This window comes from Oncorhynchus nerka, linkage group LG24 (genome assembly GCF_034236695.1).
Source record: "Oncorhynchus nerka isolate Pitt River linkage group LG24, Oner_Uvic_2.0, whole genome shotgun sequence".
In the NCBI taxonomy this organism is placed as follows: domain Eukaryota; kingdom Metazoa; phylum Chordata; class Actinopteri; order Salmoniformes; family Salmonidae; genus Oncorhynchus; species Oncorhynchus nerka.
This window is the reverse complement of record NC_088419.1, coordinates 58965468-58984958: the sequence shown is the minus strand read 5'-3', so window position 1 is coordinate 58984958 and position 19491 is coordinate 58965468.

The following is a 19491-nucleotide window of genomic DNA, read 5'->3' as shown; positions in this document are numbered from 1 at the left end:
GAACACTAGCTAAGGTTAATTAGAATTGTCCTGGCTTGTTGGCTGCACATCAGCCAAAACTAATATGGAGTGGTTCACGTACGTCATGTAGGCTGGGGTGAGGAACCGAGCCAGGAAGATGGAGGGAAAAGGGACAGAGGTGAGATGAAAAGAAAGAGAGAAAGAGAGATTGAGAAATGAAAAGGGAATAGTGACTGCAGGCATGCAATAGAGTTAGAGGAAGGAAAGCAACTGTGTCTGGCTATAGCTGGCTTTGTGAAGGATGAATAGAGATTGATGTGGTAATGAAGGAGTTAAATGTAGGGACATACAATTGTGTGTGTGAACAGTATGTGTGATGTGTAAAGACGTCAAGGTGCGAAAGAAACTATATCACGTTCTTAGCCAGTTACATTACCTGGCAATCTAAACGTTAATTAATTACTGTGCATATTCATGCAGACATCCTGTAATACCCATCTGTGTGGATGTGCCTGTGTGTGTACGTGACGTTCGTGTGTTCGTTATCTTTCGCTGGGCCTTGAACATGATATCACACTGCTCTATTGACGACAGCGGGGGAGGAGGGATTTTTCTTTTATACCCAGTTCATGGTCTAGCAAACGAAATTGACCATGAAAAGGAAAAATAACAAAATCTGAACCCCCTTCCCCAAAATCCCTACAGGAGATGCGGGTTCCAGCACTATTCCTCTCCTCCTTCCCTCCCTCCCCTCCCATCTTTTCTTCTCTTTTCTTTTGTGTTTCAAACCGCTGGCTGCTTGAGCTCCCTCCCTTTATCTTTTAGTTCTTTTCATATTTGTCTGACTCAAGCCTCTGTAATGCCTTTTTTCATTCCGTTCATTCCATCGGCTTTTCTCGGACTCCTTAATGCCCCCTCTCTCTCTCTCCATCCATCTCTCTCTCCGTCCATCCATCTCTCTCTCTCTCCCTCCCTCTCTCTCTCTCTCTCTCTCTCTCTCTCTCTCTCCATCCCCCTCTCTCTCTCTCCCTCCATCCCTCTCTCTCTCTCTCTCTCTCTCTCTCTCTCTCTCTCTCTCCATCCATCTCTCTCTCCCTCCATCCATCCATCTCTCTCCCTCTCTCTCTCTCTCTCTCTCTCTCTCTCTCTCCCTCCATCCCTCTCTCTCTCTCTCCCTCCATCCCTCTCTCTCTCTCTTTCTCTCTCTCCTGCCATCCCCTCTCTCTCTCTCTCCCTCCATCCCCCTCTCCCTCCCTCCATCCATCCTCTCTCTCTCTCTCTCTCCATCCATCCCTCTCCCTCCATCCCCTCTCCCTCCCTCCATCCATCTCTCTCTCTCTCTCCCTCCATCCCTCTCTCTCTCTCTCTCTCTCTCTCTCCATCCCTCTCTCCATCTCTCTCTCTCTCTCCCTCCATCCCTCTCTCTCTCTCTCTCTCTCTCTCTCTCTCTCTCTCTCTCTCTCTCTCTCCCTCCATCCCTCCATCCATCCATCCATCTCTCTCTCTCTCTCTCCCTCCATCCCTCTCTCTCTTTCTCTCTCTCCCTCCATCCCTCTCTCTCTCCCTCCCTCTCTCTCTCTCCCTCCATCTTGGCGCTTCCTCTATTGGAGATGTGACAGGTGTGTCACGGCTCCCTCCATCACGACTCTAAACTTGTTGACCTTTGTCTTAGAGATTACTCCACTCACGGCTCCCTCTCTCTCGCCAGCCTGGATTGACACGATTGCCTGGCAACAAAAGCCCCCGCTGATGCGGCGTGACCATGCCACCCTGTCGGCTTCCTGCTAGCCCCCTATCTCAACCTGTCATGGAATTACCACACCCCCCCCTCCCACCAAACACCATTTTACTCTTCTCAGTGTTAATTATCTTCCCATCCAGGAGGAAGAAAGAGAGGGAGGGATGAGGAGAGCGAGGGTGGCAGGATGCTTATAGAAATATCAGCCATTGTTTCCCTCAGTCTGCGCGGTGTAATCACTCAGCCTTAGTGCGGTAATGACGCCATCTGGTCACAGGGAAGATGGCAGCTTCTCTCCAGCTGAAAAATGTATTGCATATATCCAGGGTGATTAGAGCATCAGCTGTACCTCCCTTTTTATTTATTCCCTGTGAGGGGAGATGTACCGTACACATGAGAGGAACTAACTAAGAGAATAGGAAATGGCGGATGGTTTCTGTGGTTGAGAGTATACAATGGAGGTTTTGAGATCGAGATTACCATTTATTTTGTGCTGTGGGTTTGGATATTTACGTGTGTGTGTGTGTGTGTGTGTGTCCGTGCGCGGGAGTGTGTGTGACAAAGAGCGAGATAGTTGTTTTGTGTGTGCCCTTCGCCTGTAAATGATTGAATTGTGATGATTGCATGGGGAGACTTTCCCAAAATCAGCGGGCGAGTGCCATTTTCACTGATTGAACATTGTTTGCCTAATCCATTCCCTCCTGTGACTTGGCCCGTCTCTTTTGGAAACAACAGGTCGACATACTGCACGACACATTGTTCATGGTTAAAGGTTGCCACTCCTAGATTTAGACATGAAGAAATACATTTAAAGAACACGGCCGTGATACAAATGGACGCTGCGGGCTTATCTAGTCGGCATTCGAGGAGTTAAACTAAAAAATAAATAACAACATGACAGTGAAGTTCTTAAATGATCTGTTGCCATGGTAACACGTTCTATTGATGTATCTCAGCCTCATCTTCTCTTACTTGCTCTTTCGCTCGCTCGCTCTCTCCCTCGCTCTCCTTTTCATTATCTCTCCCTCTCTCTCCTTTTCACTCTCTCTCCCTTTCATTATCTCTCCCTCTCTCTCCTTTTCACTCTCTCTCCCTTTCATTATCTCTCCCTCTCTCTCCTTTTCATTCTCTCTCCCTTTCATTATCTCTCCCTCTCTCTCCTTTTCACTCTCTCTCCCTTTCATTATCTCTCCCTCTCTCCTTTTCACTCTCTCTCCCTTTCATTATCTCTCCCTCTCTCTCCTTTTCACTCTCTCTCCCTTTCATTATCTCTCCCTCTCTCTCCTTTTCACTCTCTCTCCCTTTCATTATCTCTCCCTCTCTCTCCTTTTCACTCTCTCTCCCTTTCATTATCTCTCCCTCTCTCTCCTTTTCACTCTCTCTCCCTTTCATTATCTCTCCCTCTCTCTCCTTTTCACTCTCTCTCCCTTTCATTATCTCTCCCTCTCTCTCCTTTTCACTCTCTCTCCCTTTCATTATCTTTATCTCTCTGTCCTTTGCTTCCTTCTCACTCTCACTCTGTCTCCATCAATTTCTTCATGTTTCTCGCTCCTTGTCTCGCCTTCGATTTCTCCCCCATCGCTCTCTCTCTCTCTCTCTCTCTCTCTCTCTCTCTCTCTCTCTCTCTCTGTCATGCTTTATGTCATTGAGGTTGATGCCCTGTGGAGCTATGTTAACCTTCACCTGGACCTAACAGAGAATTTGTGTGTTCATCTCCAGCAGATTAGATATTACCTGCCTCATCCATGGAAGCATTTATTCTGAATTTTAAATCCTCACCCCAGGGGGCGCTGCAGTAAATACTTTGAAGTGCAACTGCATAACGTGATTGCATTATCTAATGTTCGTTATGCCCAAATATAGACAATTTGCAGCCTTCATGCTTATCTCTCAACTCATTGCGATTCATTACGCACCATATTTGGCCTCCAAAATGTTGTTGAGAAAGTAACATGCCATAACATGCAACTCCAAAACTGATTTCAGCCCATTCAGTATTTTGGGAAATCAATAACTGTGTATACATTCTCTAATTGCTCACCCCTGCATAACGCATTGTCACTAATTGCTCACCCCTGCATAACGCATTGTCACTAATTGCTCAACCCTGCATAACGCATTGTCACTAATTGCTCACCCCCTGCATAACGCATTGTCACTAATTGCTCACCCCCTGCATAACGCATTGTCACTAATTGCTCACCCCTGCATAACGCATTGTCACTAATTGCTCACCCCTGCATAACGCATTGTCACTAATTGCTCACCCCCTGCATAACGCATTGTCACTAATTGCTCACCCCTGCATAACGCATTGTCACTAATTGCTCACCCCTGCATAACGCATTGTCACTAATTGCTCACCCCTGCATAATGCATTGTCACTAATTGCTCACCCCTGCATAACGCATTGTCACTAATTGCTCACACCTGCATAACGCATTGTCACTAATTGCTCACCCCTGCATAACGCATTGTCACTAATTGCTCACCCCTGCATAACGCATTGTCACTAATTGCTCATCCCTGCATAACGCATTGTCACTAATTGCTCATCCCTGCATAATGCATTGTCACTAATTGCTCACCCCTGCATAATGCATTGTCACTAATTGCTCACCCCTGCATAACGCATTGTCACTAATTGCTCAGCCCTGCATAATGCATTGTCACTAATTCCTCACCCCTGCATAACGCATTGTCACTAATTGCTCCCCCCTGCATAACGCATTGTCACTAATTGCTCACCCCTGCATAACGCATTGTCACTAATTGCTCAACCCTGCATAACGCATTGTCACTAATTGCTCACACCTGCATAACGCATTGTCACTAATTGCTCATCCCTGCATAACGCATTGTCACTAATTGCTCATCCCTGCATAATGCATTGTCACTAATTGCTCACCCCTGCATAATGCATTGTCACTAATTGCTCACCCCTGCATAACGCATTGTCACTAATTGCTCAGCCCTGCATAATGCATTGTCACTAATTCCTCACCCCTGCATAACGCATTGTCACTAATTGCTCCCCCCTGCATAACGCATTGTCACTAATTGCTCACCCCTGCATAACGCATTGTCACTAATTGCTCAACCCTGCATAATGCATTGTCACTAATTGCTCACCCCTGCATAACGCATTGTCACTAATTGCTCACACCTGCATAACGCATTGTCACTAATTGCTCACCCCTGCATAACGCATTGTCACTAATTGCTCATCCCTGCATAACGCATTGTCACTAATTGCTCACCCCTGCATAATGCATTGTCACTAATTGCTCACCCCTGCATAATGCATTGTCACTAATTGCTCACCCCTGCATAACGCATTGTCACTAATTGCTCAGCCCTGCATAATGCATTGTCACTAATTCCTCACCCCTGCATAACGCATTGTCACTAATTGCTCACCCCTGCATAACGCATTGTCACTAATTGCTCACACCTGCATAACGCATTGTCACTAATTGCTCACCCCTGCATAACGCATTGTCACTAATTGCTCACCCCTGCATAACGCATTGTCACTAATTGCTCATCCCTGCATAACGCATTGTCACTAATTGCTCACCCCTGCATAACGCATTGTCACTAATTGCTCACCCCTGCATAATGCATTGTCACTAATTGCTCACCCCTGCATAACGCATTGTCACTAATTGCTCACCCCTGCATAATGCATTGTCACTAATTCTTCACCCCTGCATAACGCATTGTCACTAATTGCTCACCCCTGCATAACGCATTGTCACTAATTGCTCACCCCTGCATAACGCATTGTCACTAATTGCTCACCCCTGCATAACGCATTGTCACTAATTCCTCACCCCTGCATAATGCATTGTCACTAATTGCTCACCCCTGCATAACGCATTGTCACTAATTGCTCACCCCTGCATAATGCATTGTCACTAATTGCTCAACCCTGCATAATGCATTGTCACTAATTGCTCAACCCTGCATAACGCATTGTCATTAATTGCTCACCCCTGCATAACGCATTGTCACTAATTGCTCATCCCTGCATAACGCATTGTCACTAATTGCTCACCCCTGCATAACGCATTGTCACTAATTGCTCATCCCTGCATAACGCATTGTCACTAATTGCTCACCCCTGCATAACGCATTGTCACTAATTGCTCAGCCCTGCATAACGCATTGTCACTAATTGCTCATCTCTGCATAACGCATTGTCACTAATTGCTCAACCCTGCATAACGCATTGTCACTAATTGCTCACCCCTGCATAACGCATTGTCACTAATTGCTCACCCCTGCATAACGCATTGTCACTAATTGCTCACCCCTGCATAACGCATTGTCACTAATTGCTCACCCCTGCATAACGCATTGTCACTAATTCCTCACCCCTGCATAACGCATTGTCACTAATTGCTCACCCCTGCATAACGCATTGTCACTAATTGCTCACCCCTGCATAACGCATTGTCACTAATTGCTCATCCCTGCATAATGCATTGTTTCTCATTTCAATTTGGCAAGGCAAATACCCAGCCAACTACTGAACAGAGATGAGGAATGACAGTAGTTTGAAAAGGTTACAGGTCAAGGAAAACTACATCATTGCGGCATGATTTTCTCTCACAGTAATTGTATATTTTGATACAAGAGACTTACAACAGTAATACATAGTCCTACATGACATTCTATAGTGTCTACATGAATGAACAGGCATGCAACAGGCATGCAAAAGGAAATGGTCTAATATGAGAGTAGAAATATAGCTTCCTAAATTAACAATCATTTGAATCAATATGTAATTTATTTTACATTTGCCTACCTTTATATTGCATTAAAAACAAAGACGGTGTGCATTTGCATCCATGTGTAACTCTGTGTCGTTGTATCTGTCGAACTGCTTTGCTTTATCTTGGCCAGGTCGCAATTGTAAATGAGAACTTGTTCTCAACTTGCCTACCTGGTTAAATAAAGGTGAAATAAAATAAATAAATAAAACAGAGATATGCACGATAATGCATATTTGAAACATTTTGCAATCAGAGGATTTGCCTATATAAAGTACACTGTGTTGTTTAGATTCCAATATGATGGCGGCAGGTAACTAAAATGTTGCTGGTTCGAATCATCAAGTCGACAAGGCTCTGTCGATGTGCCCTTGAGCAAGGCACTTAACACTAATTTCATCTGTAAGTTGCTCTGGATAAGAACATCTGCTACATGACGTAAATGTAAAAATGTTAAATTATTCTGATCTTCTTTATGCATACATAAACTCAGCAAAAAAAGAAACGTCCTCTCACTGTCAACTGCGTTTATTTTCAGCAAAATTAACATGTGTAATATTTGTATGAACATAACAAGATTTAACAACTGGCATAAACTGAACAAGTTCCACAGACATGTGACTAACATAAATTTAATAATGTGTCCCTGAACAAAGGGGGGGGGGGGGGGGTCAAAATCAAAAGTAACAGTCAGTATCTGGTGTGGCCACCAGCTACATGAAGTACTGCAGTGCATCTCCTCCTCATGGACTGCACCAGATTTGCCAGTTCTTGCTGTGAGATGTTCCCTCACTCTTCCACCAAGGCATCTGCAAGTTCCCGGAAAATTCTGGGGGGAATGGCCCTAGCCCTCACCCGCTGATCCAACAGGTCCCAGATGTGCCAATGAGATTGAGATCCGTACTCTTCGCTGGCCATGGCAGAACACTGACATTCCTGTCTTGCAGGATCTCACACAGATCGAGCAGTATGGCTGGTGGCATTGTCATGCTGGAGGGTCATGTCAGGATGAGCCTGCAGGAAGGGTACCACATGAGGGAGGAGGATGTCTTCCCTGTAACGCACAGCGTTGAGATTGCCTGCAATGTCAACAAGCTCAGTCCGATGATGCTGTGACACACCACCCCAGACCATGACGGACCCTCCACCTCCAAATCGATCCCGCTCCAGAGTACAGGCCTCGGTGTAACGCTCATTCCTTCAACGATAAACGCGAATCCGACCATCACCCCTGGTTGGACAAAACCGCGACTCATCAGTGAAGAACACTTTTTGCCAGTTCTGTCTGGTCCAGTGACGGTGGGTTTGTGCCCATAGGCGACATTATTGCCGGTGATATCTGGTGAGGACCTGCCATACAACAGGCCTACAAGCCCTCAGTCCAGCCTCTCTCAGTCCAGCCTCTCTCAGTCCAGCCTCTCTCAGCCCAGCCTCTCTCAGTCCAGCCTCTCTCAGCCCAGCCTCTCTCAGCCCAGCCTCTCTCAGCCCAGCCTCTCTCAGCCCAGCCTCTCTCAGCCCAGCCTCTCTCAGTCCAGCCTCTCTCAGCCCAGCCTCTCTCAGCCCAGCCTCTCTCAGTCCAGCCTCTCTCAGTCCAGCCTCTCTCAGTCCAGCCTCTCTCAGCCCAGCCTCTCTCAGCCTATTGTGGACAGTCTGAGCACTGATGCTTGGGATTGTGCGTTCCTTGTGTAACTCAGGAAGTTGTTGTGCCGCAGGTGTGATGTTCAGATGTACCGATCCTGTGCAGGTGTTGTTACACGTGGTCTGCCACTGCGATGACGATCAGCTCTCCGTCCTGTCTCCCTGTAGCACTGTCTTCGTATGGACAGTACTAAGACACATGGCAATTTATTGCCCTGGCCACATCTGCAGTCGACATGCCTCCTTGCAGCATGCCTAAGGCACGTTCACGCAGATGAGCAGGGACCCTGGGCATCTTTCTTTTTGTGTTTATCAGAATCAGTAGAAATGCCTCTTTTAGTGTCCTAAGTTTTCAGTGCCTACCGTCTGTGAACTGTTACTGTCTTAATGACCGTTCCAAAGGTGCATGTTCATTAATAGTTTATGGTTCATTGAACAAGCATGAGAAACAGTGTTTAAAAACTTTACAATGAAGATCTCTATTTAGATTTTTATGAATTATCTTTGAAAGACAGGGTCCTGAAAAAGGGGCGTTTCTTTTTTTGCTGAGTTTATAACTGTACATGGAGAGTTGAGAAATGTCTCCGTTTTCAAGGCCAATGCAGATGTATTTTTTTCATTGATTCTTTAAGAAAATATAACTGTAAAATGCGAGCTCATCTCCATGCCCCGAAGCTCTTTCCATAAGTTGAGGATTTAATAATGTGTGCTTATTCAATTTTGCTTTCAAAGGGATTTTTTTATTTTATTTTCAAAGGAATTATTTACCCAACCAATGAGCACGGGATTGCTTGCTGTGTTTGTTGGAGAGGCAACATACAACCCCGCCCCTTCACACACACACTGTAAATGAACATACACACAAGTTCTCTCACATGCACAGAACTACATACATTCTTTATATACCAAATGTGATATACACACATACATTTGCATGGCCATGTGTGCTTTTCAAACCTATTCTTCACAGAAATGCATGACTAATGCTAGGTAAATGGCAAGGGATATTTTGAGGCTTGGCGGTGACAGCTTTTTTTCATGGGGCAGAGATGAATTCGCATAAAATGGGAACTCCACTAGCATTCACTGCAGATATGAAAGCCTGCAGACTGGCTCCTGTTACACAATAGTCCTGAGGTGTGTTAGACAGGGAAGGAGAGAGAGCTGGGGTCCAAGGTTGTGTGTATGTGTGTGCTTGTACGTCTGTGTGTTTACACGTAGCAGTAACTGTGATTGTGTGTGTTTGTGCATTTGTTTGTGTGTATGTCAGTATGTGTATGTGTGTCCGTGTTTGTGCATATGTGTATATATATAGAGAGTTGAAGTCGGAAGTTTACATACACCTTAGCCAAATACATTTAAACTCAGTTTTTCACAATTCCTGACATTTAATCCTAGTAAAAATTCCCTGTCTTAGGTCAGTTAGGATCACCACTTTATTTTAAGACTGTGAAATGTCAGAATAATAGTAGGGAGAATGATTTATTTCAGCTTTTATTTCTTTCATCACATTCCCAGTGGGTCAGAAGTTGACATACACTCAATTAGTATTTGGTAGCATTGCCTTTAAATTATTTAACTTGGGTCAAACGTTTCAGGTAGCCTTCCACAAGCTTCCCACAATAAGTTGGGTGAATTGTGGCCCATTCCTCCTGACAGAGCTGGTGTAACTGAGTCAGGTTTGTAGGCCTTCTTGCTCGCACACGGTTTTTCAGTTCTACCCACAAATATTCTATGGGATTGAGGTCAGGGTTTTGTGATGGCCACTCCAATACCTTGACTTTGTTGTCTTTAAGCCATTTTGCCGCAACTTTGGAAGTATGCTTGGGGTCATTGTCCATTTGGAAGACCCATTTGCGACCAAGCTTTAACTGTCTTGAGATATTGCTTCAATATATAAACATAATTTTCCGTCCTCATGATGCCATCTATTTTGTGAAGGGCACCAGTCCGTCCTGCAGCAAAGCACCCCCACAACATGATGCTGCCACCCCCATGCTTCACGGTTGGGATGGTGTTCTTCAGCTTGCAATCCTCCCGCTTTTTCCTCCAAATATAACAATGGTCATTATGGCCAATGAGTTCTATTTTTGTTTCAGCAGACCAGAGGACATTTCTCCAAAAAGTACGATCTTTGTCCCCATATGCAGTTACAAACCGTAGTCTGGCTATTTTTATGGAGGTTTTGGAGCAGTGGCTTCTTCCTTGCTGAGCGGCCTTTCAGGTTATGTGGATATAGGACTCGTTTTTCTGTGGATATAGATACTTTTGTACCTGTTTCCTCCAGCATCTTCACAAGGTCCTTTGCTGTTGTTCAGGATAGGATAAAGTAATCCTTCTCACCCCCCTTAAAAGATTTAGATGCACTATTGTAAAGTGGCTGATCCACTGGATGTCATAAGGTGAACGCACCAATTTGTAAGTCGCTCTGGATAAGAGCGTCTGCTAAATGACTTAAATGTAATGTAAAATGTTGTTCTGTGATTGATTTGCACTTTTAGCACCAAAGCACGTTCATCTCTAGGAGACAGAAAGCGTCTCCTTCCTGAGCGGTATGACGGCTGCATGGTCCCATGGTGTTTATACTTGCGTACTATTATTTGTACAGATGAACGTGGTACCTTCAGGCTGTTGGAAATTGCTCCCAATGATGAACCAGACTTGAATGTTTTTCTGAGGTTTGGCTGATTTCTTTTGATTTTCCCATGAGGTCAAGCAAGGAGGCACTGAGTTTGAAGGTAGGCCTTCAAATGTATCCACAGGTACACCTCCAATTGACTCAAATGATGCCAATTAGCCTATCAGAAGTTTCTAAAGCCATGACGTCATTTTCTGCAATTTTCCAAGTTGCTTAAATGCACAGTCAACTTAGTGTATGTAAACTTCTGACCCATTGGAATTGTGACACAGTGAATTATAAGTGAAATAATCTGTCTGTAAAAAATGACTTGTGTCATGCACAAAGTAGATGTCCTAACCGACTTGCCAAAACTATGTTTGTTAACAAGAAATGTGTGGAGGGGTTTAAAAACAAGTTTTAATGACTCCAACCTAAGTGTATGTAAACTTCTTACTTCAACTGTGTGTGTGTGTGTGTGTGTGTGTGTGTGTGTGTGTGTGTGTGTGTACTGTATGTGTGTGTATGCATTGAGGTGGGTCTGCAGTACAGTACTACAGCTGAGCTCTCCTGTAGGAGACTGATACATCATATGATTACTATTAACGGAGGGCAGGCATCATTGTGATTAAGTGGAGCTCAGGCTCGCTCCAGCAGCAACACATTCTGCTATCCCTTCCCACCAGCCCAGCCCACCCTGGCCCCGACCGTCCAGCCTGCCTCCACAGCATGACAACCCGCTTATGCCAGGGAGATAAGCGTTTCAAGCAAACCGGTAATTTCAAATTAGAAAAAAAACCTCACATAAAATAAAAACTACAAGTTTCGCTCTTATCAGTCCTGTATCCCTCCCTTCCCTGCCAATCCCCCTAGCCGGAGCAAATTTGATTGGACCGGATAGGGATAGAATGGCAGCAGATAAGACCCAAACTGTCACAAAAATGAGGCTGATGCAGGCTAGGATAAGGGAAACACGATTATGCTGGCAGGTTTCTTATACTAAACTCACAGCCACCCCAACCACCCCTTTCTCCTTTCCTCCCAATCCCCCCACCGTCCCTCCCTTTCTGTAAATGACCAGTCTGTAATCTCGCAGCGTACAGATCTTTCTCTCTCTCAGCCCTTAACATGGCTGTAATCACAAGCCCAGCACGTCAGATGGGTCCGGCCCGATAACACCACCGCCTCCGTGTGCGCTGAAGGGACATTTTTAACATCCTGTAATGGATTGTAATAGCCGAATAGCCAGTTTGGAAATAGTTGCGGTGTTTTCCCCTTCCTCTTCAACGTCTTTCGCACTTCCTTCAGCGTCTCCGAGCAGAGCCCTCACTAAAAGGTGATGGTCACAGCTGTTTGGTGGCTTTTTAATGCCCCTCCATTGACTCTGAGTAAATAAGGGTGCTTGAAGAATGTGATTTGCGAATAGTAGACTAGCTCTTCCAGTACATAGCAATGCCATATGCGGAGAGCTGTTCCCATGGCTAGAACATCTCCTCCTGGTAATAGTGGGGTATTCCTCGCCATTCCAAAGAGCATTCTGTCAAAGAGCATCATGTCGTATTATGATGATAGAGAGTAGTCCTGGCAATCTGCTACATGATGTTCACCTTGTATTCTTATGTGAACCACTGCCACGACAGCAGTGGCAGAGGCACGATCACTTTTATTCACTTTTAGTAAAAGCAGACTACTTTTTATGGTTCTTTAAAGGTGCAATTGCAGCCCTTTTTCCCACATCGAATCATTTCTGAGTAACAATTCCCTTACTGTGATTGTTTTAAATTAAAATGGTCAAAAAGATACAAGAATTGCTTCTTAGCAAAGAGCAATTTTAAAGCAAGAATTTAGTTAGGACTGTCTGGGAGTGAGGAAAACTGAAAAATAGCTGTTATTGGCAGAGAGGTTTGGAAATCTCTTATTGGTCTATTAACTAATGAACCGTCTGCTGACATCACCAGGCAGGCCAAAACTCCATCCCACCAAAACAGGCTGTGAATTTCAGGCGGCCTTTTCAAACAGTTCTGACACTAAAAATTATATTAAGTTCTGACATTATAATTTTCACAATTTCGCAATATTAGTGTAGAAATATATACAGTTGAAGTCGGAAGTTTACATACACTTAGGTTGGAGTCATTAAAACTAGTTTTTCAACCACTCTACAAATTTCTTGTTAAGAAACTATAGTTTTGGCAAGTCAGTTAGGACATCTACTTTGTGCATGACACAAGTAATCTTTCCAACAATTGTTTACAGACAGATTATTTCACTTATAATTCACTGTATCACAATTCCAGTGGGTCAGAAGTGTACACACACTAAGTTGACTGTGCCTTTAAACAGCTTGGAAAATTCCAGAAAATTATGTAATGGCTTTAGAAGCATCTGATAGGCTAATTGACATCATTTGTGTCAATTGGAGGTGTACCTGTGGATGTATTTCAAGGCCTACCTTCAAACGCAGTGCCTCTTTGCTTGAAATCATGGGAAAATCAAAAGAAATCAGCCAAGACCTCAGAAAACAAATTGTAGACCTCCACAAGTCTGGTTCAGTCTTGGGAGCAATTTCTAAACGCCTGAAGGTACCACATTCATCAAATAAAATAAAATAAAATAAAATGGATTTATATAGCCCTTCGTACATCAGCTGATATCTCAAAGTGCTGTACATGAACCCAGCCTAAAACCCCAAACAGCAAGCAATGCAGGTGTAGAAGCACGGTGGCTAGGAAAAACGCCCTAGAAAGGCCAAAACCTAGGAAGAAACCTAGAGAGGAACCAGGCTATGTGGGGTGGCCAGTCCTCTTCTGGCTGTGCCGGGTGGAGATTATAACAGAACATGGCCAAGATATTCAAATGTTCATAAATGACTAGCATGGTCCAATAATAATAAGGCAGAACAGTTGAAACTGGAGCAGCAGCACGGCCAGGTGGACTGGGGACAGCAAGGAGTCATCATGTCAGGTAGTCCTAAGGCATGGTCCTAGGGCTCAGGTCCTCCGAGAGAGAGAAAGAAAGAGAGAAGAGAGTATTAGAGAGAGCACACTTAAATTCACACAGGACACGGAATAGGACAGGAGAAGTACTCCAGATATAACAAACTGACCCTAGCCCCCCGACACATAAACTACTGCAGCATAAATACTGGAGGCTGAGACAGGAGGGGTCAGGAGACACTGTGGCCCCATCCGAGGACACCCCCGGACAGGGCCAAACAGGAAGGATATAACCCCACCCACTTTGCCAAAGCACAGCCCCCACACCACTAGAGGGATATCTTCACCCACCAACTTACCATCCTGAGACAAGGCTGAGTATAGCCCACAAAGATCTCTGCCACGGCACAACCCAAGGTGTTCATCTGTACAAACAATAGTACGCAAGTATAAACACCATGGGACCACGCAGCCGTCATACTGCTCAGGAAGGAGACGTGCTCTGTCTCCTAGAGATGAACGTGCTTTGGTGCGAAAAGTGCAAATCAATCCTAGAACAACAGCAAAGGACCTTGTGAAGATGCTGGAGGAAACAGGTACAAAAGTATCTATATCCACAGTCAAACGAGTCCTATATCCACATAACCTGAAAGGCCACTCAGAAAGGAAGAAGCCACAGTTTGCAACTGCACATGGGGACAAAGATCGTACTTTTTGGAGAAATGTCCTCTGGTCTGATGAAACAAAAATAGAACTGTTTGGCCATAATGACCATCGTTATGTTTGGAGGAAAAAGGGGTAGGCTTACAAGCCGAAGATCACCATCCCAACCATGTAGCACGGTGGTGGCAGCATCATGTTGTGGGGGTGCTTTGCTGCAGGAGGGACTGGTGCCCTTCACAAAATAGATGGCATCATGAGGACGGAAAATTATGTTTATATATTGAAGCAATATCTCAAGACATCAGTCAGGAAGTTAAAGCTTGGTCGCAAATGGGTCTTCCAAATGGACAATGACCCCAAGCATACTTCCAAAGTTGTGGCAAAATGGCTTAAACACAACAAAGTCAAGGTATTGGAGTGGCCATCACAGCCCTGACCTAAATCCCATAGAAAATGTGTGGGCAGAACTGAATAAGCGTGTGCGGCGAGCAAGGAGGCCTACAAACCTGACTCAGTTACACCAGCTCTGTCAGGAGGAATGGGACAAACCCAACTTCTTGTGGGAAGCTTGTGGAAGGCTACCTGAAACGTTTGACCCAAGTTAAACAATTTAAAGGCAATGCTACCAAATGCTAATTGAGTGTATGTAAACTTCTGACCCACTGGGAATGTGATGAAGGAAATAAAAGCTGAAATAAATCATTCTCTCTAATATTATTCTGACATTTTACATTCTTAAAATAAAATGGTGATCCTAACTGACCTAAGACAGGGAATTTTTACTCTGATTAAATGTCAGGAATTGTGAAAAACTGAGTTTAAATGTATTTGGCTAAGGTGTATGTAAACTTCCAACTTCAACTGTATAGTGTAGTGTAGAAATATATATGAAACACAAGCAAATCACGTGTTTTACTGCACAGGGCCTTTAAGGACAGGCAGGGAAAGACTGGGGAGATAGGGACATCAAAACAGTGTGATTGTAGCACCAAAAACACAAAGCGAGACAAGAAGATATAGAAAATAATGTTGATCGGTGGGGAACAAATAAATCCATCAGTAGCTGTGTTTGCCTGAGATGACTGAGTGGGGGTGTGAGTGGAGGGGTGGATGAAGAGCAGTCTCCTCCTCTCGGGTCGTTCTACATGCTGAGTTCTGCTGTTTCCTGTCCTCCAGCTGCTGAAGTGCTGTTAGGAGGTCCGGGTCACCCCCGCTGAGTGGTCCGTTGTCAGGGTGAGGCGCCCGCCGCCCGCCCGGCATTGTGAGCCCCCTGCAAAAAACATGTCGCCTGTATAATTAGTCAGAAAATGTGCTGCCTCCCTCATCCCCTACTAACATTTTCTCTTTTCTTTCCCCGGTCTCTCTCTTTCCAGCAGAGTGTGTGCTAATTAAGCGCTGCCATTAGGCACCATGTAATTGGCTTGAAAAGTAATGACAAGCAAGTTTATTTACAAGGCAATCAAAATAAAGAGAGCCTTTTGTGCTGATAATAATCATTTAGCACTACAGAAGTCATCTCACTGCCGTTGGTTTTGATGGACATGGGTTGAAATATATGTATTTATCAACGAATTATTCCATGTGTCAACACGACTCACTCCGCTGATGACCAGCCTTTTTCCTGTCTGCTGTTTAGGTTGTGTGCAAATACAAACATTTCCAGACAGCCCTGTTTTTGATAAATGGGAAAGATTGAGGCGAATCAAAGGAGACATGCTGAGTAGCTTTGTCGTCTTTTCCCGCCCCTCGTTCCTTCATTGTGCTAATGTACAATACTAGTTTGTCAGCTGAAAGTCAGGGATCTGCTCAGTCGATGTGAGGGCTCAAAAGGAAGAGGCAGACATTGTGTTATTCCATCAATTTTCTTCCAAAGCTGACGGATGGAACGGGGCAGGAGGAGGATGGGGTGGTGGTCTGGGTTTAGAGAGGGAAATGTCTGTATACTTGGACTTCTCTGCCCTTCACTTTCCAGGCAACAGATGGAAACAGCGTATTAAGACACCCCAGAGTGACCCTGGGCACACCCTGGCACAGCTAGGTTTAGGAGGAGCAGGTGGGCATCTGTTCCATGTCCTTAATCGCGCTCGGTGCATGCCATCCCCATGGTGAGCTTGGCTATTTGTGTGTGCCGTGCCCACTTGGCTAGCCTGGTGGCCAGTCAGCTGGGGCAGAGAGGGGCCGTGCGGCAGGGCTCTCCAGATCTGTCCTGGCTCCGTATGGTGGGGGCTCAGGGGCCATTTAACTCCCCTCGTTAGGCCCTTGTTATCCCGTGTTAGTGGGTCTAAAGGCAGTAGCCCTTCACCCATAGAGGAGACACATATCGAGCTTTTCACAGTAGAGGGTGTTGGGGTCTGCATGGATTTCACTGTGGTGGGCTTACTGACTAGATTTTGGAGGCCCGTCACTGACTGGATCCAATAGGGCCTCCAAATGAACTCCTAGGCCAGGGCTATTCAACAGGCAGCCTGCGGGCCAGATTCAGCCTGTGTATCAATTTAGAAGACGTTTTGATACATTTTGAACATTAATTAAAAGAATCCCGCAAAAATCCGCACAATACTCCGATGTTTAGTTCCAAAAGGAGCCCCCTCATTTAATATTCTCTAATGGGAGATTCTGTTTTCTTGTAGTCCCACCCATTAATTGCTGTCAATCAATACCACCCAACATAACAGTTACAGCCAATCAGAGCTACTAACAGGGGCACAGGGTCTGTCTTCCCGCCTATCGGCTCTTTCACTTCAGATGAGATCCCAACACTATACACCAGAGGTGAGTTAAAAGAAACACCCAGGATTCAGTTATGGCTCTCATAAAGTTGATCGACATCTAGCCTGCAGCATCGCTTGTTTCATAGTCTGCTGAGCATCATCATCTACTTTTACATAATGATGTTCGGTGGCCAAGCAAAGGGGAATAATGCTCTCAAGAGAGCTACCTATGTGCGTTTAGGGAGGAGATATTGACTTTTTTCCACATTTGCCGCTACAAGAAAGCCAACACATATCTAGAGAGCAGTGGAGGCAGCTGAGGGGAGAACGGCTCATAATAATGTCTGGGAACCAAGTGTTTGATGTATCTGATTCCATTCCACTGATTCCACTCCAGTCATTACCACGAGCCCGTCCTCCCCAAGTAAGGTGCCACCAGCCTCCTGTGCTAGAGAAAATGCTTGATGACGAGTTCATATCAGATGTTTATTTTTTTTATGAAATCTTCAATCAATTGAATGGAGTTAATTTAGGAATACAGGGGAGGGATAAAACAGTTATTGACATGATTAAAAAACGGACTTATAGTCAAAATACAAATATTTCCCCCTCTGATTTGAGGTCAAACAAAACGTTCCATTTCCCCTTGCTGCCGCAATTTGATTCAGTCATCATCAGTACAGATCACTCTCGTGATGTCTGAGTTTTTAGATCAAATGAAATCTAACTTTGCAATGAGAGTTTGATCAGATTAAGTCCCCCCAGAGGTGGTGCAGTTTGTTTTAGTTACCCGTTCTCTACTGAGACTTTTCTGTGAAAGCTCATCCACTGAGATATGCCATGCATAATAGGTTTCTATGTGTAAAAAAAAAAGAAAAAAAATGGAAATAACGAAATGATAAAGACATTGAAAAGAGAACAGAATACTGAGATATGCCAAGCAGAAAAGATGTCCTGTGTATAGAGGAAGCTATGTATGTAAAATGGACAGGAAAGTAGAAATGAATGAATGTGATGCGGGTCAACCGTTTTACAAGTACACATGTTCCATTATTTAAACAATTTGATGCACATAATTAGGCTAACCCTAATGGACTTAAAAGGAACTTTTAGCAACATTTCATTTGAATAAATGTGCTTCGTAAGATTATAATTGTGTTTGTGCATTGTTGGCTATGACGGGTAGTCCCATGTAGAAAATGTCTGGTCTCCCTGTAAATACATTTTTCAAATCTGGCCCCCTTAAGAATGTAGTTGAATAGCCCTGCCCTAGGCCCTACCCACTAGAAACGTGTGTATGTGAGGCCTGAATAGGTGAAAGCCTTATAAAGAACATTCCCTGGTTGAGCAACTACAATATTGTAGTGGAGAAACTATTGCTCATTGCTTGTGCCTACAGTTCTAGCAAATTCTTTCAGATCTACCCAAGTGAGTGGAGGGTATGTCTAGGTGTAGTTTCTGGACAGGTGTTACGTGTATCTTTGGTACTGCAGTGAGGTACTGGGAGCCCATTATAGGCCTGTAGTTTATAGGAACTCTCTGTACTCCATTAAAGACAGAACAACAGCGTTGACGTAAGCATGAAAGTCTAAGTGCCTAGCTGGCTGTTTCAGATCTAAACTGGACTTTATGGGTTTGGTAGAACGGCATGAAGAAAGGGCTTCCAAGATTCCCACAACCCTGCATGAATAAATTGTGATTTACACCAGTACTTATGTGGTTTAAATTACAATTTTAATTCGGCATAAATCTATCCGCGGGCTAAAAAAGGATCTAGAAAAAAATGAAAGAAACAGAAAGAAAGTGAAATAGAAAGCGGTGCCCCTCCAGACTCAGTCCAACTTTAACAAGGGCTCCTTTTTCTCATTTCTATTCCTTCAGAGGTAAATGACCTCGGACAGCTGCCGCCGTGTTACAGAACCAATCAGATTCCTTCGCAGTGCGGCTGGCCTTTAAATATTGAGCAGCGCTCCATGGCAAACAGCCCTCAGTAAATATGATTGGCAGGCATGTTTCAAAGCCAAGCTAATTCCATTAAGCTATTGATCTGGCTCTCCTCTCCTCTCAGGCTCCTCTCATCTCACCCTGCTCCCTGCTCTGGCCACACTGTTTACTCTGGACCCGGGGCTTCGGCTGCTCCTTGGCCCCCACACCCTGCCAGTCTTCCAGCAGGATATTAAGGTTTCAGAAATCCCTGTACATGTTGGTGCAGCATCGGTAAACAAACTGGGCAGCCGCTGATGCACATGTTGTGAGTCTAGCTGTTGTGATCAGATTTATCCAAATTCATCGATATAATAATATCAAATATTATTTTATACTTATTTGTAGTTACAGTACATACATCAATTATTTAACATTTCCACAAAAAAAAATATAAATGTATTTTAAGCTCTCCACGAGACCATTTCACCACTATTTCATCATCATGATCCATACGTATGCATCT